Below are 24,551 nucleotides of genomic sequence, written 5' to 3'. Positions count from 1 at the left end.
TAAACCTCGTCGAATACGCCCGCGACGGGCCGGTATAGAAGCGATGCCGCCAGTTTGTCCCCGCCGGAGCTCCTCCAAGCCAGGCAGGCCGAAAGTGGCGCGGGTTGACAACACAGGGTCCAAAACTTCAACGCACAACCAAGCGATCGTCCAGCTTTATGCAGCCTTGTACAAATTGTGTTTTCAAATTGTTCGCCCGAAACAGTTTTGTCACTCCCACAAGACAAACAAGCTATTTTTTTTCAGATGGCAGTGGAACTGATGAAGGCCTTCCCCAGACATTCCGTGCATCAATTTTAGAACATTATGTGGCGATGGAAAATAAGAGAACAAGACAATCGTCAGAAATACTGACCACAGCAGGTTTATTGGATGATGATCACCCATGCAAAAAATGTTTAATTGTGGCATCCAGAAATGATGCCAAAGATATATTTTGTTTCAAACTACTTCATGAAGAGGAAGTGTTGATACCAGGGATGAATTCTGAAAGCTTATGAGAAAGTCATTTTTTATGACTTGTACCACAACGAAAAATCTCGTGTTATTCACTGCTCCGATGAAAATAAAATGTCAAGATAAAATTTCAATCCCATATTTACACACTGTGAATTTTAAGTTTAATGTTCACTGATATTCCGTCATGTTGTCGTATTTGTTCTCGCCATGCACTGTGGCATGCTCTAAATGGCAAAACCACCTGGAAAAGGTCCTCTGACAAAACGAGTGATTTTTACAATGGAAGAACACACAATTTATCTTGCATCGACATTGTCTTCATGATGCTTTGCATGCATCATTGAAATTGGGTTGGTTCAAGTAAAAGAAAAAATTTGAATTTTAAAAGCAACTTAGAGTTATCCTGATTGAAATTTCCGAACATATAATCTTGCGATGTTAGGGTTCTCTCCCCCCGGCCCCCTTTTGACGAGACCCAGTGCGAAAGGTGGTACCATGAGCAGTGTCTTGAGAAGAATTTGCATGAATTGAGCGGCCGAAGACTGGTATTGCTGCTGTGAGTGCACATCACAATGTTGGAAGTCATGTAGACCTATATCTAATTTTGTGAGTGTTGTTCTGGAAAAAAATTAATTCTCACAAGAAAATGACAGACATGTCAGCTGCTCAACCCGTATTGTTTTGTGTTTTTTGTTATTGTAAAGTGTCCTTGGGTGTCTTGAAAGGCGCTTATCAATAAAATGTATTATTAGTATTATTATTATTATTAAGTTGCCTACACTGGTAAAGTTTTTTAAAATTTGAGTTTTTATTGCTTTAAATGCATTTTCAGCCCGAGTTGAGCACGTTTTGTGAGTTTGAATGTATCTTCATAGGAATGAGTTGTGTGGTCAAATTAATGCTCATTTAGGCTTCAGGTGGTCATCCTGAACAAAATACATGTTGAAGTGTGTGCATAAGTCCTTTGGTTTAGGCGTGACACTCAATTTGAGTTTTTATTGCTTTAAATGCATTTTCAGCCCGAGCTGAGCACGTTTTGTGAGTTTGAATGTAGCTTCATAGGAATTAGTTGTGTGGTCAAATTAATGCTCATTTAGGCTTCAGGTGGTCATCCTGAACTAAATAAATATTGAAGGTTGTGCATAAGTTCTTTGGTTTGGGCGTGACACTCAATTTGAGTTTTTATTGCTTTAAATGCATTTTCAGCCCGAGCTGAGCACTTTTTGTGAGTTTGAATGTATCTTCAGAGGAATGAGTTGTGTGGTCAAATTAATGCTCATTTAGGCTTCAGGAGGACATCCTGAACTAAATACATGTTGAAGTGTGTGCATAAGTCCTTTGGTTTAGGCGTGACACTCAATTTGAGTTTTTATTGCTTTAAATGCATTTTCAGCCCGAGCTGAGCACGTTTTGTGAGTTTGAATGTATCTTCATAGGAATCAGTTGTGTGGTCAAATTAATGCTCATTTAGGCTTCAGGTGGTCATCCTGAACAAAATACATGTTGAAGTGTGTGCATAAGTCCTTTGGTTTAGGCGTGACACTCAATTTGAGTTTTTATTGCTTTAAATGCATTTTCAGCCCGAGCTGAGCACGTTTTGTGAGTTTGAATGTAGCTTCATAGGAATTAGTTGTGTGGTCAAATTAATGCTCATTTAGGCTTCAGGTGGTCATCCTGAACAAAATACATGTTGAAGTGTGTGCATAAGTCCTTTGGTTTAGGCGTGACACTCAATTTGAGTTTTTATTGCTTTAAATGCATTTTCAGCCCGAGCTGAGCATGTTTTGTGAGTTTGAATGTATCTTCATAAGAATGAGTTGTGTGGTCAAATTAATGCTCATTTCGGCTTCAGGTGGTCATCCTGAACTAAATACATGTTGAAGTGTGTGCATAAGTCCTTTGGTTTAGGCGTGACACTCCATTTGAGTTTTTATTGCTTTAAATGCATTTTCAGTCCGAGCTGAGCGCGCTTTCTGACTTTGAATGTATCTTCATAGGAATGAGTTGTGTGGTCAAATTATTGCTCATTTAGGCTTCAGGAGGTCATCCTGAACAAAATACATCTTGAAGTGTGTGCATAAGTCCTTCGGTTTAGGCGTGACACTCAATTTGAGTTTTTATTGCTTTAAATGCATTTTCAGCCCGAGCTGAGCACGTTTTGTGAGTTTGAATGTATCTTCATAGGAATGAGTTGTGTGGTCAAATTAATGCTCATTTAGGCTTCAGGAGATCATCCTGAACAAAATACATGTTGAAGTGTGTGCATAAGTCCTTTGGTTGAGGCGTGACACTCAATTTGAGTTTTTATTGCTTTAAATGCATTTTCAGCCCGAGCTGAGCACGTTTTGTGAGTTTGAATGTATCTTCATAGGAATGAGTTGTGTGGTCAAATTAATGCTCATTTAGGCTTCAGGAGGTCATCCTGAACAAAATACATGTTGAAGTGTGTGCATAAGTCCTTTGGTTTAGGCCTTACACTCAATTTGAGTTTTTATTGCTTTAAATGCATTTTCAGCCCGAGCTGAGCACGTTTTGTGAGTTTGAATGTATCTTCATAGGAATCAGTTGTGTGGTCAAATTAATGCTCATTTAGGCTTCAGGTGGTCATCCTGAACAAAATACATGTTGAAGTGTGTGCATAAGTCCTTTGGTTTAGGCGTGACACTCAATTTGAGTTTTTATTGCTTTAAATGCATTTTCAGCCCGAGCTGAGCACGTTTTGTGAGTTTGAATGTAGCTTCATAGGAATTAGTTGTGTGGTCAAATTAATGCTCATTTAGGCTTCAGGTGGTCATCCTGAACAAAATACATGTTGAAGTGTGTGCATAAGTCCTTTGGTTTAGGCGTGACACTCAATTTGAGTTTTTATTGCTTTAAATGCATTTTCAGCCCGAGCTGAGCATGTTTTGTGAGTTTGAATGTATCTTCATAAGAATGAGTTGTGTGGTCAAATTAATGCTCATTTCGGCTTCAGGTGGTCATCCTGAACTAAATACATGTTGAAGTGTGTGCATAAGTCCTTTGGTTTAGGCGTGACACTCCATTTGAGTTTTTATTGCTTTAAATGCATTTTCAGTCCGAGCTGAGCGCGCTTTCTGACTTTGAATGTATCTTCATAGGAATGAGTTGTGTGGTCAAATTATTGCTCATTTAGGCTTCAGGAGGTCATCCTGAACAAAATACATCTTGAAGTGTGTGCATAAGTCCTTCGGTTTAGGCGTGACACTCAATTTGAGTTTTTATTGCTTTAAATGCATTTTCAGCCCGAGCTGAGCACGTTTTGTGAGTTTGAATGTATCTTCATAGGAATGAGTTGTGTGGTCAAATTAATGCTCATTTAGGCTTCAGGAGATCATCCTGAACAAAATACATGTTGAAGTGTGTGCATAAGTCCTTTGGTTGAGGCGTGACACTCAATTTGAGTTTTTATTGCTTTAAATGCATTTTCAGCCCGAGCTGAGCACGTTTTGTGAGTTTGAATGTATCTTCATAGGAATGAGTTGTGTGGTCAAATTAATGCTCATTTAGGCTTCAGGAGGTCATCCTGAACAAAATACATGTTGAAGTGTGTGCATAAGTCCTTTGGTTTAGGCCTTACACTCAATTTGAGTTTTGATTGCTTTAAATGCATTTTCAGCCCGAGCTGAGCACGTTTTGTGAGTTTGAATGTATCTTCATAGGAATGAGTTGTGTGGTCAAATTAATGCTCATTTAGGCTTCAGGTGGTCATCCTGAACAAAATACATGTTGAAGTGTGTTCATAAGTCCTTTGGTTTAGGTGTGACACTCAATTTGAGTTTTTATTGCTTTAAATGCATTTTCAGCCCGAGCTGAGCACGTTTTGTGAGTTTGAATGTATCTTCATAGGAATGAGTTGTGTGGTCAAATTAATGCTCATTTAGGCTTCAGGTGGTCATCCTGAACAAAATACATGTTGAAGTGTGTGCATAAGTCCTTTGGTTTAGGCGTGACACTCAATTTGAGTTTTTATTGCTTTAAATGCATTTTCAGCCCGAGCTGAGCACGTTTTGTGAGTTTGAATGTAGCTTCATAGGAATTAGTTGTGTGGTCAAATTAATGCTCATTTAGGCTTCAGGTGGTCATCCTGAACTAAATAAATATTGAAGTGTGTGCATAAGTTCTTTGGTTTGGGCGTGACACTCAATTTGAGTTTTTATTGCTTTAAATGCATTTTCAGCCCGAGCTGAGCACTTTTTGTGAGTTTGAATGTATCTTCATAGGAATGAGTTGTGTGGTCAAATTAATGCTCATTTAGGCTTCAGGTGGTCATCCTGAACAAAATACATGTTGAAGTGTGTGCATAAGTCCTTTGGTTTAGGCGTGACACTCAATTCTAGTTTTTATTGCTTTAAATGCATTTTCAGCCCGAGCTGAGCATGTTTTGTGAGTTTGAATGTATCTTCATAAGAATGAGTTGTGTGGTCAAATTAATGCTCATTTCGGCTTCAGGTGGTCATCCTGAACTAAATACATGTTGAAGTGTGTGCATAAGTCCTTTGGTTTAGGCGTGACACTCCATTTGAGTTTTTATTGCTTTAAATGCATTTTCAGCCCGAGCTGAGCACGTTTTGTGAGTTTGAATGCATCTTCATAGGCATGAATTGTGTGATCAAATTAATGCTCATTTAGGCTTCAGGTGGTCCTTCTGAACAAAATACATGTTAAAGTGTGTGCATAAATCCTTTGGTTTAGGCGTGACACTCAATTTGAGTTTTTATTGCTTTAAATGCATTTTCAGCCCGAGCTGAGCACGTTTTGTGAGTTTGAATGTAGCTTCATAGGAATTAGTTGTGTGGTCAAATTAATGCTCATTTAGGCTTCAGGTGGTCATCCTGAACTAAATAAATATTGAAGGTTGTGCATAAGTTCTTTGGTTTGGGCGTGACACTCAATTTGAGTTTTTATTGCTTTAAATGCATTTTCAGCCCGAGCTGAGCACTTTTTGTGAGTTTGAATGTATCTTCATAGGAATTAGTTGTGTGGTCAAATTAATGCTCATTTAGGCTTCAGGTGGTCATCCTGAACTAAATACATGTTGAATGTGTGCATAAGTCCTTTGGTTTAGGTGTGACACTCAATTTGAGTTTTTATTGCTTTAAATGCTTTTGTAGCCTGAGCTGAGCGCGCTTTCTGACTTTGAATGTATCTTCATAGGAATGAGTTGTGTGGTCAAATGAATGCTCATTTAGGCTTTAGGTGGTCATCCTGAAAAAAATACATGTTGAAGTGTGTCCATAAGTCCTTTGGTTTAGGTGTGACACTCAATTTGAGTTTTTATTGCTTTAAATGCATTTTCAGCCCGAGCTGAGCACGTTTTGTGAGTTTGAATGTATCTTCATAGGCATGAGTTGTGTGATCAAATTAATGCTCATTTAGGCTTCAGGAGGTCATCCTGAACAAAATACAAGTTGAAGTGTGTGCATAAGTCCTTTGGTAATCAAACAGCACGAAGGTCCGGGACCGAACGGATGCCACCCGCTTGGCCCCGCCGGAGCAGAAGTAAGATCGGGCGGCCCGAGCCCGAGCCCGAGCCCTACCCCTACCCCTACCCGACCGCCCTAAAATGTCCCTCATTGCTTCGGGTTCGGGGCGCACGGCACCCGTACGGCGGAGAGTATCCAGGGTTACCAGTGAAGCGGAGGAACATCTCACGCCCACCCGCGCGAAATGTCGTACCGAGTTGTTTATGCCCACGGCACCGCCGATGCTGCACCGTTTCGGCGCGAGGGACGCTCCAAACGAGGAGTTTGGGTCGAATGTGAATTAAAGTGTTAGGTTTCGTGAGAGATCAATACAAGAACCACACACAGACACCAAAAACGAAGAGGGGTTTTATTGCCAGAAAGTTGGTCAGGTCGAGGTGTAAACAACTGAAACCTAGTCAAAATGATCACGTTGAGGAGTGCAGAAATGCTGGAGCGTAACGGCGTGGCAGCAGCTAGCTCGGCAGGAAGGATCGCTGACGAACTGGCAACGGGTGGCTGTTCACGCTGTCTTTTATGGTGCAAGTGGCAGATGAGATGAAGACTCGCACGTGTGTAGGGGAGGCAGGTGCACTGATTCGAGAGGCGCCCAGCCCACACTGAAAAAGAGACAAAAAAAGGGAGGGGCGGCACCGTGGACACACAATGGTTTCGAACGCAAAGGGCAGAAAACGTCGGCTTCCAGCCGCGCGACGTTCCGCGAACGAATACTGAATCGTATTGAGACACGTTATCCGTGGCATCATAAACTCCGCGAATTTAAGTCAACATCTCTCTGCTCCCAAATAAAACAATCATCCCTATTCAGTCAACTGTAAACGAAGAAGTCAAGTCTGGGATTTTTTTTATGACCCTCTAAAAATAAGCAACAACATAAAATGTCCGCCCTGTGAACATGAGCTGAAATCGAATCTCAAACCAAATACATGTGAAAGCAAAAAAAATCGAAATATATCAATTTAGAATTCAAAGAACGTCGTGTCCCCATCACACTTTTTAATTGTCTTTTTTCTTTTTTCTTTTTTTTTTGCATCGACACGCCTCAAAATCCTTCTGATGTGAGCGTTTTTAAAAAATCTTGGCTCTTTTGACTTTTTTGGGGGGTTCTTGGGACGGAAAAAATTGACGATGAATTGACAATATTTGCTGCTCAGAGCTGATGCCACGTTGTGTCACTCTTGTGCTTTCTGAAATGCGAGAGCCCTATTTGTCCATGCACGGCCAGCACTTTACGATAGCCTCTGCTGGTGAGAGTTGGCCATTGCAGCCTTCCATATGATTTCCTGTGACCCTCTAAAAATAATGAGATAAAATGTGCGTTGTGTGAACATGAGCTGCGCTTGAAACTACACCCAAATACAAGGAAAAGCAAAAAACAAAAATCTAAACGCACCAATTCAAAAGATAAATGAATGCCACGCCACCATCACACTTTTTCATGATTATTATTACAATTATTATTAATATCACTGCATAGGCAAGGCTCAAAATCCGCCTCATGTGAGCGTTTTTTCAAAAGATTTTCTTAATCTTGCTACTTCGGACTGGGCTTTTTTTTTGGGATATTGGGACAGAGTAACTTTATTATGTATTGACAGTGTTTGCTCTTCATCTCTTTTTCAACCTGGTGGACGCCCTCTCTTTGGCCGAGCATGACCTGATTTGTAGTCAGACGCCTCATGCATTGCGCCACGAACTCCACGAAATCAAACCACTATTTCTCTGTTCTCCTGTGGGGGAATTTGCCGCTCCCAAAAAGTTATTGTTACCTTTTTCAGTGTGGGATGGGCGCTTCTCTAATCAGTGCACCTGCCTCCCCGACACACCTGCGAGTCATTATCTCATCTGCCACTTGCAGCATAAAAGCCAGCCTGAAGAGCCACCCATTGTCACTTCGTCAGAGATCCTTCCTGCCGTGTCGACGACGCCGTACCGCTCCAGGATTCCTGCACTCCTCGAATTGATCATTTTGACTACCTTTCAGTTGTGACCACCTCGGCCTGTCTCGCTTACTGGCAATAAAACCCTTCTGTGCTTTTTGTGTCTGCGCGTGGTTCCTCTCTTCATCTCTCACGAAGCCGAACACTTTGCTTAACACCCGCGGTTCTCCCAGCGCTCCGCCCCAACATCCTCGTCGGAACAGCCTGAGCGCCGCAGCGGAGCAACTCCGGCTCGGCCGTGGGCAAAAACGGCTCTGTCCGAAATTTCTCACGGGCGGGCGTGAGCTGTTCCTCCGCTTCGCTTATCACACACACCACTCTCGGCCCTACCTGCCCCGCGCAACTCCGGCAGGGCCAAGCGGGTGGCATCGGTTCGGTCCCGGACCTTCGCGCGGTTTGATTCCCAAGTTTTTCTTCCCTTTGATTGCACACCGCGCCCCCTGTCCCTCAAAGCGAGGTGCATCTCTGGCGGAGCCGAGCGGGCAGCAGCTTTGCTCCCGGCAGGTCGTGTTGGTGTGCGCGAGGTCTTCCACCTCTTCGCTTGCAACACTCGCCTTTGCCGGCCCGCCAGGCACGGCGCAGCTCTGGCGGGGCCAAGCGACAGCGTCGGTTAGGTCCCGGGCGCAAAATCAAAAGGGAGGGTCGACACTGTGGACAAACAATGGACCCTAACACAAAGGGCAGAAAACTTCGACGCACACCCGCGCGACATTCTGTGAAGGAAAATACGCCACCCGCCTGACCTCGCCGGAGTTTCGCCGCGCCCGTCGGTCCAACGTGGCCCGGGTTGCAAGCGAAGTGGGTGAAAAGCTCACGGCCATCCTCGCGAAATATCGTACAATGCCGCTGCAAAACACGGCCCGGGCGCGGCTGCTCCTAGCGGATCGCAATGCAGCTCTGATCAGGGGGATCTTGCGGGAAGCCGGGAGGGGCGCGGGTGTCAAGCAACGGGCTAATAAACCTCGTCGAATACGCCCGCGACGGGCCGGTATAGAAGCGATGCCGCCAGTTTGTCCCCGCCGGAGCTCCTCCAAGCCAGGCAGGCCGAAAGTGGCGCGGGTTGACAACACAGGGTCCAAAACTTCAACGCACAACCAAGCGATCGTCCAGCTTTATGCAGCCTTGTACAAATTGTGTTTTCAAATTGTTCGCCCGAAACAGTTTTGTCACTCCCACAAGACAAACAAGCTATTTTTTTTCAGATGGCAGTGGAACTGATGAAGGCCTTCCCCAGACATTCCGTGCATCAATTTTAGAACATTATGTGGCGATGGAAAATAAGAGAACAAGACAATCGTCAGAAATACTGACCACAGCAGGTTTATTGGATGATGATCACCCATGCAAAAAATGTTTAATTGTGGCATCCAGAAATGATGCCAAAGATATATTTTGTTTCAAACTACTTCATGAAGAGGAAGTGTTGATACCAGGGATGAATTCTGAAAGCTTATGAGAAAGTCATTTTTTATGACTTGTACCACAACGAAAAATCTCGTGTTATTCACTGCTCCGATGAAAATAAAATGTCAAGATAAAATTTCAATCCCATATTTACACACTGTGAATTTTAAGTTTAATGTTCACTGATATTCCGTCATGTTGTCGTATTTGTTCTCGCCATGCACTGTGGCATGCTCTAAATGGCAAAACCACCTGGAAAAGGTCCTCTGACAAAACGAGTGATTTTTACAATGGAAGAACACACAATTTATCTTGCATCGACATTGTCTTCATGATGCTTTGCATGCATCATTGAAATTGGGTTGGTTCAAGTAAAAGAAAAAATTTGAATTTTAAAAGCAACTTAGAGTTATCCTGATTGAAATTTCCGAACATATAATCTTGCGATGTTAGGGTTCTCTCCCCCCGGCCCCCTTTTGACGAGACCCAGTGCGAAAGGTGGTACCATGAGCAGTGTCTTGAGAAGAATTTGCATGAATTGAGCGGCCGAAGACTGGTATTGCTGCTGTGAGTGCACATCACAATGTTGGAAGTCATGTAGACCTATATCTAATTTTGTGAGTGTTGTTCTGGAAAAAAATTAATTCTCACAAGAAAATGACAGACATGTCAGCTGCTCAACCCGTATTGTTTTGTGTTTTTTGTTATTGTAAAGTGTCCTTGGGTGTCTTGAAAGGCGCTTATCAATAAAATGTATTATTAGTATTATTATTATTATTAAGTTGCCTACACTGGTAAAGTTTTTTAAAATTTGAGTTTTTATTGCTTTAAATGCATTTTCAGCCCGAGTTGAGCACGTTTTGTGAGTTTGAATGTATCTTCATAGGAATGAGTTGTGTGGTCAAATTAATGCTCATTTAGGCTTCAGGTGGTCATCCTGAACAAAATACATGTTGAAGTGTGTGCATAAGTCCTTTGGTTTAGGCGTGACACTCAATTTGAGTTTTTATTGCTTTAAATGCATTTTCAGCCCGAGCTGAGCACGTTTTGTGAGTTTGAATGTATCTTCATAGGAATCAGTTGTGTGGTCAAATTAATGCTCATTTAGGCTTCAGGTGGTCATCCTGAACAAAATACATGTTGAAGTGTGTGCATAAGTCCTTTGGTTTAGGCGTGACACTCAATTTGAGTTTTTATTGCTTTAAATGCATTTTCAGCCCGAGCTGAGCACGTTTTGTGAGTTTGAATGTAGCTTCATAGGAATTAGTTGTGTGGTCAAATTAATGCTCATTTAGGCTTCAGGTGGTCATCCTGAACAAAATACATGTTGAAGTGTGTGCATAAGTCCTTTGGTTTAGGCGTGACACTCAATTTGAGTTTTTATTGCTTTAAATGCATTTTCAGCCCGAGCTGAGCATGTTTTGTGAGTTTGAATGTATCTTCATAAGAATGAGTTGTGTGGTCAAATTAATGCTCATTTCGGCTTCAGGTGGTCATCCTGAACTAAATACATGTTGAAGTGTGTGCATAAGTCCTTTGGTTTAGGCGTGACACTCCATTTGAGTTTTTATTGCTTTAAATGCATTTTCAGCCCGAGCTGAGCACGTTTTGTGAGTTTGAATGCATCTTCATAGGCATGAATTGTGTGATCAAATTAATGCTCATTTAGGCTTCAGGTGGTCCTTCTGAACAAAATACATGTTAAAGTGTGTGCATAAATCCTTTGGTTTAGGCGTGACACTCAATTTGAGTTTTTATTGCTTTAAATGCATTTTCAGCCCGAGCTTGAGCGCGCTTTCTGACTTTGAATGTATCTTCATAGGAATGAGTTGTGTAGTCAAATTAATGCTCATTTAGGCTTCAGGAGGACATCCTGAACAAAATACATGTTGAAGTGTGTGCATAAATCCTCTGGTTTAGGCGTGACACTCAATTTGAGTTTTTATTGCTTTAAATGCTTTTGTAGCCTGAGCTGAGCGCGCTTTCTGACTTTGAATGTATCTTCATAGGAATGAGTTGTGTGGTCAAATGAATGCTCATTTAGGCTTCAGGTGGTCATCCTGAACAAAATACATGTTGAAGTGTGTCCATAAGTCCTTTGGTTTAGGTGTGACACTCAATTTGAGTTTTTATTGCTTTAAATGCATTTTCAGCCCGAGCTGAGCACGTTTTGTGAGTTTGAATGTATCTTCATAGGCATGAGTTGTGTGATCAAATTAATGCTCATTTAGGCTTCAGGAGGTCATCCTGAACAAAATACAAGTTGAAGTGTGTGCATAAGTCCTTTGGTAATCAAACAGCACGAAGGTCCGGGACCGAACGGATGCCACCCGCTTGGCCCCGCCGGAGCAGAAGTAAGATCGGGCGGCCCGAGCCCGAGCCCGAGCCCTACCCCTACCCGAACCCGACCGCCCTAAAATGTCCCTCATTGCTTCGGGTTCGGGGCGCACGGCACCCGTACGGCGGAGAGTATCCAGGGTTACCAGTGAAGCGGAGGAACATCTCACGCCCACCCGCGCGAAATGTCGTACCGAGTTGTTTATGCCCACGGCACCGCCGATGCTGCACCGTTTCGGCGCGAGGGACGCTCCAAACGAGGAGTTTGGGTCGAATGTGAATTAAAGTGTTAGGTTTCGTGAGAGATCAATACAAGAACCACACACAGACACCAAAAACGAAGAGGGGTTTTATTGCCAGAAAGTTGGTCAGGTCGAGGTGTAAACAACTGAAAGCTAGTCAAAATGATCACGTTGAGGAGTGCAGAAATCCTGGAGCGTAACGGCGTGGCAGCAGCTAGCTCGGCAGGAAGGATCGCTGACGAACTGGCAACGGGTGGCTGTTCACGCTGTCTTTTATGGTGCAAGTGGCAGATGAGATGAAGACTCGCACGTGTGTAGGGGAGGCAGGTGCACTGATTCGAGAGGCGCCCAGCCCACACTGAAAAAGAGACAAAAAAAGGGAGGGGCGGCACCGTGGACACACAATGGTTTCGAACGCAAAGGGCAGAAAACGTCGGCTTCCAGCCGCGCGACGTTCCGCGAACGAATACTGAATCGTATTGAGACACGTTATCCGTGGCATCATAAACTCCGCGAATTTAAGTCAACATCTCTCTGCTCCCAAATAAAACAATCATCCCTATTCAGTCAACTGTAAACGAAGAAGTCAAGTCTGGGATTTTTTTTATGACCCTCTAAAAATAAGCAACAACATAAAATGTCCGCCCTGTGAACATGAGCTGAAATCGAATCTCAAACCAAATACATGTGAAAGCAAAAAAAATCGAAATATATCAATTTAGAATTCAAAGAACGTCGTGTCCCCATCACACTTTTTAATTGTCTTTTTTTCTTTTTTCTTTTTTTTTTTGCATCGACACGCCTCAAAATCCTTCTGATGTGAGCGTTTTTAAAAAATCTTGGCTCTTTTGACTTTTTTGGGGGGTTCTTGGGACGGAAAAAATTGACGATGAATTGACAATATTTGCTGCTCAGAGCTGATGCCACGTTGTGTCACTCTTGTGCTTTCTGAAATGCGAGAGCCCTATTTGTCCATGCACGGCCAGCACTTTACGATAGCCTCTGCTGGTGAGAGTTGGCCATTGCAGCCTTCCATATGATTTCCTGTGACCCTCTAAAAATAATGAGATAAAATGTGCGTTGTGTGAACATGAGCTGCGCTTGAAACTACACCCAAATACAAGGAAAAGCAAAAAACAAAAATCTAAACGCACCAATTCAAAAGATAAATGAATGCCACGCCACCATCACACTTTTTCATGATTATTATTACAATTATTATTAATATCACTGCATAGGCAAGGCTCAAAATCCGCCTCATGTGAGCGTTTTTTCAAAAGATTTTCTTAATCTTGCTACTTCGGACTGGGCTTTTTTTTTGGGATATTGGGACAGAGAAACTTTATTATGTATTGACAGTGTTTGCTCTTCATCTCTTTTTCAACCTGGTGGACGCCCTCTCTTTGGCCGAGCATGACCTGATTTGTAGTCAGACGCCTCATGCATTGCGCCACGAACTCCACGAAATCAAACCACTATTTCTCTGTTCTCCTGTGGGGGAATTTGCCGCTCCCAAAAAGTTATTGTTACCTTTTTCAGTGTGGGATGGGCGCTTCTCTAATCAGTGCACCTGCCTCCCCGACACACCTGCGAGTCATTATCTCATCTGCCACTTGCAGCATAAAAGCCAGCCTGAAGAGCCACCCATTGTCACTTCGTCAGAGATCCTTCCTGCCGTGTCGACGACGCCGTACCGCTCCAGGATTCCTGCACTCCTCGAATTGATCATTTTGACTACCTTTCAGTTGTGACCACCTCGGCCTGTCTCGCTTACTGGCAATAAAACCCTTCTGTGCTTTTTGTGTCTGCGCGTGGTTCCTCTCTTCATCTCTCACGAAGCCGAACACTTTGCTTAACACCCGCGGTTCTCCCAGCGCTCCGCCCCAACATCCTCGTCGGAACAGCCTGAGCGCCGCAGCGGAGCAACTCCGGCTCGGCCGTGGGCAAAAACGGCTCTGTCCGAAATTTCTCACGGGCGGGCGTGAGCTGTTCCTCCGCTTCGCTTATCACACACACCACTCTCGGCCCTACCTGCCCCGCGCAACTCCGGCAGGGCCAAGCGGGTGGCATCGGTTCGGTCCCGGACCTTCGCGCGGTTTGATTCCCAAGTTTTTCTTCCCTTTGATTGCACACCGCGCCCCCTGTCCCTCAAAGCGAGGTGCATCTCTGGCGGAGCCGAGCGGGCAGCAGCTTTGCTCCCGGCAGGTCGTGTTGGTGTGCGCGAGGTCTTCCACCTCTTCGCTTGCAACACTCGCCTTTGCCGGCCCGCCAGGCACGGCGCAGCTCTGGCGGGGCCAAGCGACAGCGTCGGTTAGGTCCCGGGCGCAAAATCAAAAGGGAGGGTCGACACTGTGGACAAACAATGGACCCTAACACAAAGGGCAGAAAACTTCGACGCACACCCGCGCGACATTCTGTGAAGGAAAATACGCCACCCGCCTGACCTCGCCGGAGTTTCGCCGCGCCCGTCGGTCCAACGTGGCCCGGGTTGCAAGCGAAGTGGGTGAAAAGCTCACGGCCATCCTCGCGAAATATCGTACAATGCCGCTGCAAAACACGGCCCGGGCGCGGCTGCTCCTAGCGGATCGCAATGCAGCTCTGATCAGGGGGATCTTGCGGGAAGCCGGGAGGGGCGCGGGTGTCAAGCAACGGGCTAATAAACCTCGTCGAATACGCCCGCGACGGGCCGGTATAGAAGCGATGCCGCCAGTTTGTCCCCGCCGGAGCTCCTCCAAGCCAGGCAGGCCGAAAGTGGCGCGGGTTGACAACACAGGGTCCAAAACTTCAACGCACAACCAAGCGATCGTCCAGCTTTATGCAGCCTTGTACAAATTGTGTTTTCAAATTGTTCGCCCGAAACAGTTTTGTCACTCCCACAAGACAAACAAGCTATTTTTTTTCAGATGGCAGTGGAACTGATGAAGGCCTTCCCCAGACATTCCGTGCATCAATTTTAGAACATTATGTGGCGATGGAAAATAAGAGAACAAGACAATCGTCAGAAATACTGACCACAGCAGGTTTATTGGATGATGATCACCCATGCAAAAAATGTTTAATTGTGGCATCCAGAAATGATGCCAAAGATATATTTTGTTTCAAACTACTTCATGAAGAGGAAGTGTTGATACCAGGGATGAATTCTGAAAGCTTATGAGAAAGTCATTTTTTATGACTTGTACCACAACGAAAAATCTCGTGTTATTCACTGCTCCGATGAAAATAAAATGTCAAGATAAAATTTCAATCCCATATTTACACACTGTGAATTTTAAGTTTAATGTTCACTGATATTCCGTCATGTTGTCGTATTTGTTCTCGCCATGCACTGTGGCATGCTCTAAATGGCAAAACCACCTGGAAAAGGTCCTCTGACAAAACGAGTGATTTTTACAATGGAAGAACACACAATTTATCTTGCATCGACATTGTCTTCATGATGCTTTGCATGCATCATTGAAATTGGGTTGGTTCAAGTAAAAGAAAAAATTTGAATTTTAAAAGCAACTTAGAGTTATCCTGATTGAAATTTCCGAACATATAATCTTGCGATGTTAGGGTTCTCTCCCCCCGGCCCCCTTTTGACGAGACCCAGTGCGAAAGGTGGTACCATGAGCAGTGTCTTGAGAAGAATTTGCATGAATTGAGCGGCCGAAGACTGGTATTGCTGCTGTGAGTGCACATCACAATGTTGGAAGTCATGTAGACCTATATCTAATTTTGTGAGTGTTGTTCTGGAAAAAAATTAATTCTCACAAGAAAATGACAGACATGTCAGCTGCTCAACCCGTATTGTTTTGTGTTTTTTGTTATTGTAAAGTGTCCTTGGGTGTCTTGAAAGGCGCTTATCAATAAAATGTATTATTAGTATTATTATTATTATTAAGTTGCCTACACTGGTAAAGTTTTTTAAAATTTGAGTTTTTATTGCTTTAAATGCATTTTCAGCCCGAGTTGAGCACGTTTTGTGAGTTTGAATGTATCTTCATAGGAATGAGTTGTGTGGTCAAATTAATGCTCATTTAGGCTTCAGGTGGTCATCCTGAACAAAATACATGTTGAAGTGTGTGCATAAGTCCTTTGGTTTAGGCGTGACACTCAATTTGAGTTTTTATTGCTTTAAATGCATTTTCAGCCCGAGCTGAGCACGTTTTGTGAGTTTGAATGTATCTTCATAGGAATCAGTTGTGTGGTCAAATTAATGCTCATTTAGGCTTCAGGTGGTCATCCTGAACAAAATACATGTTGAAGTGTGTGCATAAGTCCTTTGGTTTAGGCGTGACACTCAATTTGAGTTTTTATTGCTTTAAATGCATTTTCAGCCCGAGCTGAGCACGTTTTGTGAGTTTGAATGTAGCTTCATAGGAATTAGTTGTGTGGTCAAATTAATGCTCATTTAGGCTTCAGGTGGTCATCCTGAACTAAATAAATATTGAAGTGTGTGCATAAGTTCTTTGGTTTGGGCGTGACACTCAATTTGAGTTTTTATTGCTTTAAATGCATTTTCAGCCCGAGCTGAGCACTTTTTGTGAGTTTGAATGTATCTTCATAGGAATGAGTTGTGTGGTCAAATTAATGCTCATTTAGGCTTCAGGAGGACATCCTGAACTAAATACATGTTGAAGTGTGTGCATAAGTCCTTTGGTTTAGGCGTGACACTCAATTTGAGTTTTTATTGCTTTAAATGCATTTTCAGCCCGAGTTGAGCACGTTTTGTGAGTTTGAATGTATCTTCATAGGAATGAGTTGTGTGGTCAAATTAATGCTCATTTAGGCTTCAGGTGGTCATCCTGAACAAAATACATGTTGAAGTGTGTGCATAAGTCCTTTGGTTTAGGCGTGACACTCAATTTGAGTTTTTATTGCTTTAAATGCATTTTCAGCCCGAGCTGAGCATGTTTTGTGAGTTTGAATGTATCTTCATAAGAATGAATTGTGTGGTCAAATTAATGCTCATTTCGGCTTCAGGTGGTCATCCTGAACTAAATACATGTTGAAGTGTGTGCATAAGTCCTTTGGTTTAGGCGTGACACTCCATTTGAGTTTTTATTGCTTTAAATGCATTTTCAGTCCGAGCTGAGCGCGCTTTCTGACTTTGAATGTATCTTCATAGGAATGAGTTGTGTGGTCAAATTAATGCTCATTTAGGCTTCAGGTGGTCATCCTGAACAAAATACATGTTGAAGTGTGTGCATAAGTCCTTTGGTTTAGGCGTGACACTCAATTTGAGTTTTTATTGCTTTAAATGCATTTTCAGCCCGAGCTGAGCATGTTTTGTGAGTTTGAATGTATCTTCATAGGAATGAGTTGTGTGGTCAAATTAATTCTCATATGGGCTTCAGGTGGTCATCCTGAACAAAATACATGTTGAAGTGTGTGCATAAGTCCTTTGGTTTAGGCGTGACACTCAATTTGAGTTTTTATTGCTTTAAATGCATTTTCAGCCCGAGTTGAGCACGTTTTGTGAGTTTGAATGTATCTTCATAGGAATGAGTTGTGTGGTCAAATTAATGCTCATTTAGGCTTCAGGTGGTCATCCTGAACAAAATACATGTTGAAGTGTGTGCATAAGTCCTTTGGTTTAGGCGTGACACTCAATTTGAGTTTTATTGCTTTAAATGCATTTTCAGCCCGAGCTGAGCATGTTTTGTGAGTTTGAATGTATCTTCATAGGAATGAGTTGTGTGGTCAAATTAATTCTCATATGGGCTTCAGGTGGTCATCCTGAACAAAATACATGTTGAAGTGTGTGCATAATCCTTTGGTTTAGGTGTGACACTCAATTTGAGTTTTTATTGCTTTAAATGCATTTTCATTCCGAGCTGAGCGCGCTTTCTGACTTTGAATGTATCTTCATAGGAATGATTTGTTTAGTCAAATTAATGCTCTTTTAGGCTTCAGGAGGCCATCCTGAACAAAATACATGATGAAGTGTGTGCATAAGTCCTTTGGTTTAGGTGTGACACTCAATTTGAGTTTTTATTGCTTTAAATGCATTTTCAGCCCGAGCTGAGCACGTTTTGTGAGTTTGAATGCATCTTCATAGGCATGAATTGTGTGATCAAATTAATGCTCATTTAGGCTTCAGGTGGTCCTTCTGAACAAAATACATGTTAAAGTGTGTGCATAAATCCTTTGGTTTAGGCGTGACACTCAATTTGAGTTTTTATTGCTTTAAATGCATTTTCAGCCCGAGCTGAGCACGTTTTGTGAGTTTGAATGTATCTTCATAGGAATGAGTTGTGTGGTCAAATTAAAGCTCATATAGGCTTCAGGAGGTCATCCTGAACAAAATACATGTTGAATGTGTGCATAAGTCCTTTGGTTTAGGTGTGACACTCAATTTGAGTTTTTATTGCTTTAAATGCATTTTCAGCCCGAGCTTGAGCGCGCTTTCTGACTTTGAATGTATCTTCATAGGAATGAGTTGTGTAGTCAAATTAATGCTCATTTAGGCTTCAGGAGGACATCCTGAACAAAATACATGTTGAAGTGTGTGCATAAATCCTCTGGTTTAGGCGTGACACTCAATTTGAGTTTTTATTGCTTTAAATGCATTTGTAGCCTGAGCTGAGCGCGCTTTCTGACTTTGAATGTATCTTCATAGGAATGAGTTGTGTGGTCAAATGAATGCTCATTTAGGCTTCAGGTGGTCATCCTGAACAAAATACATGTTGAAGTGTGTCCATAAGTCCTTTGGTTTAGGTGTGACACTCAATTTGAGTTTTTATTGCTTTAAATGCATTTTCAGCCCGAGCTGAGCACGTTTTGTGAGTTTGAATGTATCTTCATAGGCATGAGTTGTGTGATCAAATTAATGCTCATTTAGGCTTCAGGAGGTCATCCTGAACAAAATACAAGTTGAAGTGTGTGCATAAGTCCTTTGGTAATCAAACAGCACGAAGGTCCGGGACCGAACGGATGCCACCCGCTTGGCCCCGCCGGAGCAGAAGTAAGATCGGGCGGCCCGAGCCCGAGCCCGAGCCCTACCCCTACCCGAACCCGACCGCCCTAAAATGTCCCTCATTGCTTCGGGTTCGGGGCGCACGGCACCCGTACGGCGGAGAGTATCCAGGGTTACCAGTGAAGCGGAGGAACATCTCACGCCCACCCGCGCGAAATGTCGTACCGAGTTGTTTATGCCCACGGCACCGCCGATGCTGCACCGTTTCGGCGCGAGGGACGCTCCAAACGAGGAGTTTGGGTCGAATGTGAATTAAAGTGTTAGGTTTCGTGAGAGATCAATACAAGAACCACACACAGACACCAAAAACGAAGAGGGGTTTTATTGCCAGAAAGTTGGTCAGGTCGAGGTGTAAACAACTGAAAGCTAGTCAAAATGATCACGTTGAGGAGTGCAGAAATGCTGGAGCGTAACGGCGTGGCAGCAGCTAGCTCGGCAGGAAGGATCGCTGACGAACTGGCAACGGGTGGCTGTTCACGCTGTCTTTTATGGTGCAAGTGGCAGATGAGATGAAGACTCGCACGTGTGTAGGGGAGGCAGGTGCACTGATTCGAGAGGCGCCCAGCCCACACTGAAAAAGAGACAAAAAAAGGGAGGGGCGGCACCGTGGACACACAATGGTTTCGAACGCAAAGGGCAGAAAACGTCGGCTTCCAGCCGCGCGACGTTCCGCGAACGAATACTGAATCGTATTGAGACACGTTATCCGTGGCATCATAAACTCCGCGAATTTAAGTCAACATCTCTCTGCTCCCAAATAAAACAATCATCCCTATTCAGTCAACTGTAAACGAAGAAGTCAAGTCTGGGATTTTTTTTATGACCCTCTAAAAATAAGCAACAACATAAAATGTCCGCCCTGTGAACATGAGCTGAAATCGAATCTCAAACCAAATACATGTGAAAGCAAAAAAAATCGAAATATATCAATTTAGAATTCAAAGAACGTCGTGTCCCCATCACACTTTTTAATTGTCTTTTTTCTTTTTTCTTTTTTTTTTGCATCGACACGCCTCAAAATCCTTCTGATGTGAGCGTTTTTAAAAAATCTTGGCTCTTTTGACTTTTTTGGGGGGTTCTTGGGACGGAAAAAATTGACGATGAATTGACAATATTTGCTGCTCAGAGCTGATGCCACGTTGTGTCACTCTTGTGCTTTCTGAAATGCGAGAGCCCTATTTGTCCATGCACGGCCAGCACTTTACGATAGCCTCTGCTGGTGAGAGTTGGCCATTGCAGCCTTCCATATGATTTCCTGTGACCCTCTAAAAATAATGAGATAAAATGTGCGTTGTGTGAACATGAGCTGCGCTTGAAACTACACCCAAATACAAGGAAAAGCAAAAAACAAAAATCTAAACGCACCAATTCAAAAGATAAATGAATGCCACGCCACCATCACACTTTTTCATGATTATTATTACAATTATTATTAATATCACTGCATAGGCAAGGCTCAAAATCCGCCTCATGTGAGCGTTTTTTCAAAAGATTTTCTTAATCTTGCTACTTCGGACTGGGCTTTTTTTTTGGGATATTGGGACAGAGAAACTTTATTATGTATTGACAGTGTTTGCTCTTCATCTCTTTTTCAACCTGGTGGACGCCCTCTCTTTGGCCGAGCATGACCTGATTTGTAGTCAGACGCCTCATGCATTGCGCCACGAACTCCACGAAATCAAACCACTATTTCTCTGTTCTCCTGTGGGGGAATTTGCCGCTCCCAAAAAGTTATTGTTACCTTTTTCAGTGTGGGATGGGCGCTTCTCTAATCAGTGCACCTGCCTCCCCGACACACCTGCGAGTCATTATCTCATCTGCCACTTGCAGCATAAAAGCCAGCCTGAAGAGCCACCCATTGTCACTTCGTCAGAGATCCTTCCTGCCGTGTCGACGACGCCGTACCGCTCCAGGATTCCTGCACTCCTCGAATTGATCATTTTGACTACCTTTCAGTTGTGACCACCTCGGCCTGTCTCGCTTACTGGCAATAAAACCCTTCTGTGCTTTTTGTGTCTGCGCGTGGTTCCTCTCTTCATCTCTCACGAAGCCGAACACTTTGCTTAACACCCGCGGTTCTCCCAGCGCTCCGCCCCAACATCCTCGTCGGAACAGCCTGAGCGCCGCAGCGGAGCAACTCCGGCTCGGCCGTGGGCAAAAACGGCTCTGTCCGAAATTTCTCACGGGCGGGCGTGAGCTGTTCCTCCGCTTCGCTTATCACACACACCACTCTCGGCCCTACCTGCCCCGCGCAACTCCGGCAGGGCCAAGCGGGTGGCATCGGTTCGGTCCCGGACCTTCGCGCGGTTTGATTCCCAAGTTTTTCTTCCCTTTGATTGCACACCGCGCCCCCTGTCCCTCAAAGCGAGGTGCATCTCTGGCGGAGCCGAGCGGGCAGCAGCTTTGCTCCCGGCAGGTCGTGTTGGTGTGCGCGAGGTCTTCCACCTCTTCGCTTGCAACACTCGCCTTTGCCGGCCCGCCAGGCACGGCGCAGCTCTGGCGGGGCCAAGCGACAGCGTCGGTTAGGTCCCGGGCGCAAAATCAAAAGGGAGGGTCGACACTGTGGACAAACAATGGACCCTAACACAAAGGGCAGAAAACTTCGACGCACACCCGCGCGACATTCTGTGAAGGAAAATACGCCACCCGCCTGACCTCGCCGGAGTTTCGCCGCGCCCGTCGGTCCAACGTGGCCCGGGTTGCAAGCGAAGTGGGTGAAAAGCTCACGGCCATCCTCGCGAAATATCGTACAATGCCGCTGCAAAACACGGCCCGGGCGCGGCTGCTCCTAGCGGATCGCAATGCAGCTCTGATCAGGGGGATCTTGCGGGAAGCCGGGAGGGGCGCGGGTGTCAAGCAACGGGCTAATAAACCTCGTCGAATACGCCCGCGACGGGCCGGTATAGAAGCGATGCCGCCAGTTTGTCCCCGCCGGAGCTCCTCCAAGCCAGGCAGGCCGAAAGTGGCGCGGGTTGACAACACAGGGTCCAAAACTTCAACGCACAACCAAGCGATCGTCCAGCTTTATGCAGCCTTGTACAAATTGTGTTTTCAAATTGTTCGCCCGAAACAGTTTTGTCACTCCCACAAGACAAACAAGCTATTTTTTTTCAGATGGCAGTGGAACTGATGAAGGCCTTCCCCAGACATTCCGTGCATCAATTTTAGAACATTATGTGGCGATGGAAAATAAGAGAACAAGACAATCGTCAGAAATACTGACCACAGCAGGTTTATTGGATGATGATCACCCATGCAAAAAATGTTTAATTGTGGCATCCAGAAATGATGCCAAAGATATATTTTGTTTCAAACTACTTCATGAAGAGGAAGTGTTGATACCAGGGATGAATTCTGAAAGCTTATGAGAAAGTCATTTTTTATGACTTGTACCACAACGAAAAATCTCGTGTTATTCACTGCTCCGATGAAAATAAAATGTCAAGATAAAATTTCAATCCCATATTTACACACTGTGAATTTTAAGTTTAATGTTCACTGATATTCCGTCATGTTGTCGTATTTGTTCTCGCCATGCACTGTGGCATGCTCTAAATGGCAAAACCACCTGGAAAAGGTCCTCTGACAAAACGAGTGATTTTTACAATGGAAGAACACACAATTTATCTTGCATCGACATTGTCTTCATGATGCTTTGCATGCATCATTGAAATTGGGTTGGTTCAAGTAAAAGAAAAAATTTGAATTTTAAAAGCAACTTAGAGTTATCCTGATTGAAATTTCCGAACATATAATCTTGCGATGTTAGGGTTCTCTCCCCCCGGCCCCCTTTTGACGAGACCCAGTGCGAAAGGTGGTACCATGAGCAGTGTCTTGAGAAGAATTTGCATGAATTGAGCGGCCGAAGACTGGTATTGCTGCTGTGAGTGCACATCACAATGTTGGAAGTCATGTAGACCTATATCTAATTTTGTGAGTGTTGTTCTGGAAAAAAATTAATTCTCACAAGAAAATGACAGACATGTCAGCTGCTCAACCCGTATTGTTTTGTGTTTTTTGTTATTGTAAAGTGTCCTTGGGTGTCTTGAAAGGCGCTTATCAATAAAATGTATTATTAGTATTATTATTATTATTAAGTTGCCTACACTGGTAAAGTTTTTTAAAATTTGAGTTTTTATTGCTTTAAATGCATTTTCAGCCCGAGTTGAGCACGTTTTGTGAGTTTGAATGTATCTTCATAGGAATGAGTTGTGTGGTCAAATTAATGCTCATTTAGGCTTCAGGTGGTCATCCTGAACAAAATACATGTTGAAGTGTGTGCATAAGTCCTTTGGTTTAGGCGTGACACTCAATTTGAGTTTTTATTGCTTTAAATGCATTTTCAGCCCGAGCTGAGCACGTTTTGTGAGTTTGAATGTAGCTTCATAGGAATTAGTTGTGTGGTCAAATTAATGCTCATTTAGGCTTCAGGTGGTCATCCTGAACTAAATAAATATTGTAGGTTGTGCATAAGTTCTTTGGTTTGGGCGTGACACTCAATTTGAGTTTTTATTGCTTTAAATGCATTTTCAGCCCGAGCTGAGCACTTTTTGTGAGTTTGAATGTATCTTCAGAGGAATGAGTTGTGTGGTCAAATTAATGCTCATTTAGGCTTCAGGAGGACATCCTGAACTAAATACATGTTGAAGTGTGTGCATAAGTCCTTTGGTTTAGGCGTGACACTCAATTTGAGTTTTTATTGCTTTAAATGCATTTTCAGCCCGAGCTGAGCACGTTTTGTGAGTTTGAATGTATCTTCATAGGAATCAGTTGTGTGGTCAAATTAATGCTCATTTAGGCTTCAGGTGGTCATCCTGAACAAAATACATGTTGAAGTGTGTGCATAAGTCCTTTGGTTTAGGCGTGACACTCAATTTGAGTTTTTATTGCTTTAAATGCATTTTCAGCCCGAGCTGAGCACGTTTTGTGAGTTTGAATGTAGCTTCATAGGAATTAGTTGTGTGGTCAAATTAATGCTCATTTAGGCTTCAGGTGGTCATCCTGAACAAAATACATGTTGAAGTGTGTGCATAAGTCCTTTGGTTTAGGCGTGACACTCAATTTGAGTTTTTATTGCTTTAAATGCATTTTCAGCCCGAGCTGAGCACGTTTTGTGAGTTTGAATGTAGCTTCATAGGAATTAGTTGTGTGGTCAAATTAATGCTCATTTAGGCTTCAGGTGGTCATCCTGAACAAAATACATGTTGAAGTGTGTCCATAAGTCCTTTGGTTTAGGCGTGACACTCAATTTGAGTTTTTATTGCTTTAAATGCATTTTCAGCCCGAGCTGAGCATGTTTTGTGAGTTTGAATGTATCTTCATAAGAATGAGTTGTGTGGTCAAATTAATGCTCATTTCGGCTTCAGGTGGTCATCCTGAACTAAATACATGTTGAAGTGTGTGCATAAGTCCTTTGGTTTAGGCGTGACACTCCATTTGAGTTTTTATTGCTTTAAATGCATTTTCAGTCCGAGCTGAGCGCGCTTTCTGACTTTGAATGTATCTTCATAGGAATGAGTTGTGTGGTCAAATTATTGCTCATTTAGGCTTCAGGAGGTCATCCTGAACAAAATACATCTTGAAGTGTGTGCATAAGTCCTTTGGTTTAGGCCTTACACTCAATTTGAGTTTTGATTGCTTTAAATGCATTTTCAGCCCGAGCTGAGCACGTTTTGTGAGTTTGAATGTATCTTCATAGGAA

Source organism: Hippocampus guttulatus, chromosome 5 (assembly GCF_054856545.1).
Source record: "Hippocampus guttulatus isolate MCC_2025c chromosome 5, RoL_Hgut_1.0, whole genome shotgun sequence".
NCBI classification, from domain to species: domain Eukaryota; kingdom Metazoa; phylum Chordata; class Actinopteri; order Syngnathiformes; family Syngnathidae; genus Hippocampus; species Hippocampus guttulatus.
This window is presented reverse-complemented; position numbering follows the sequence as displayed.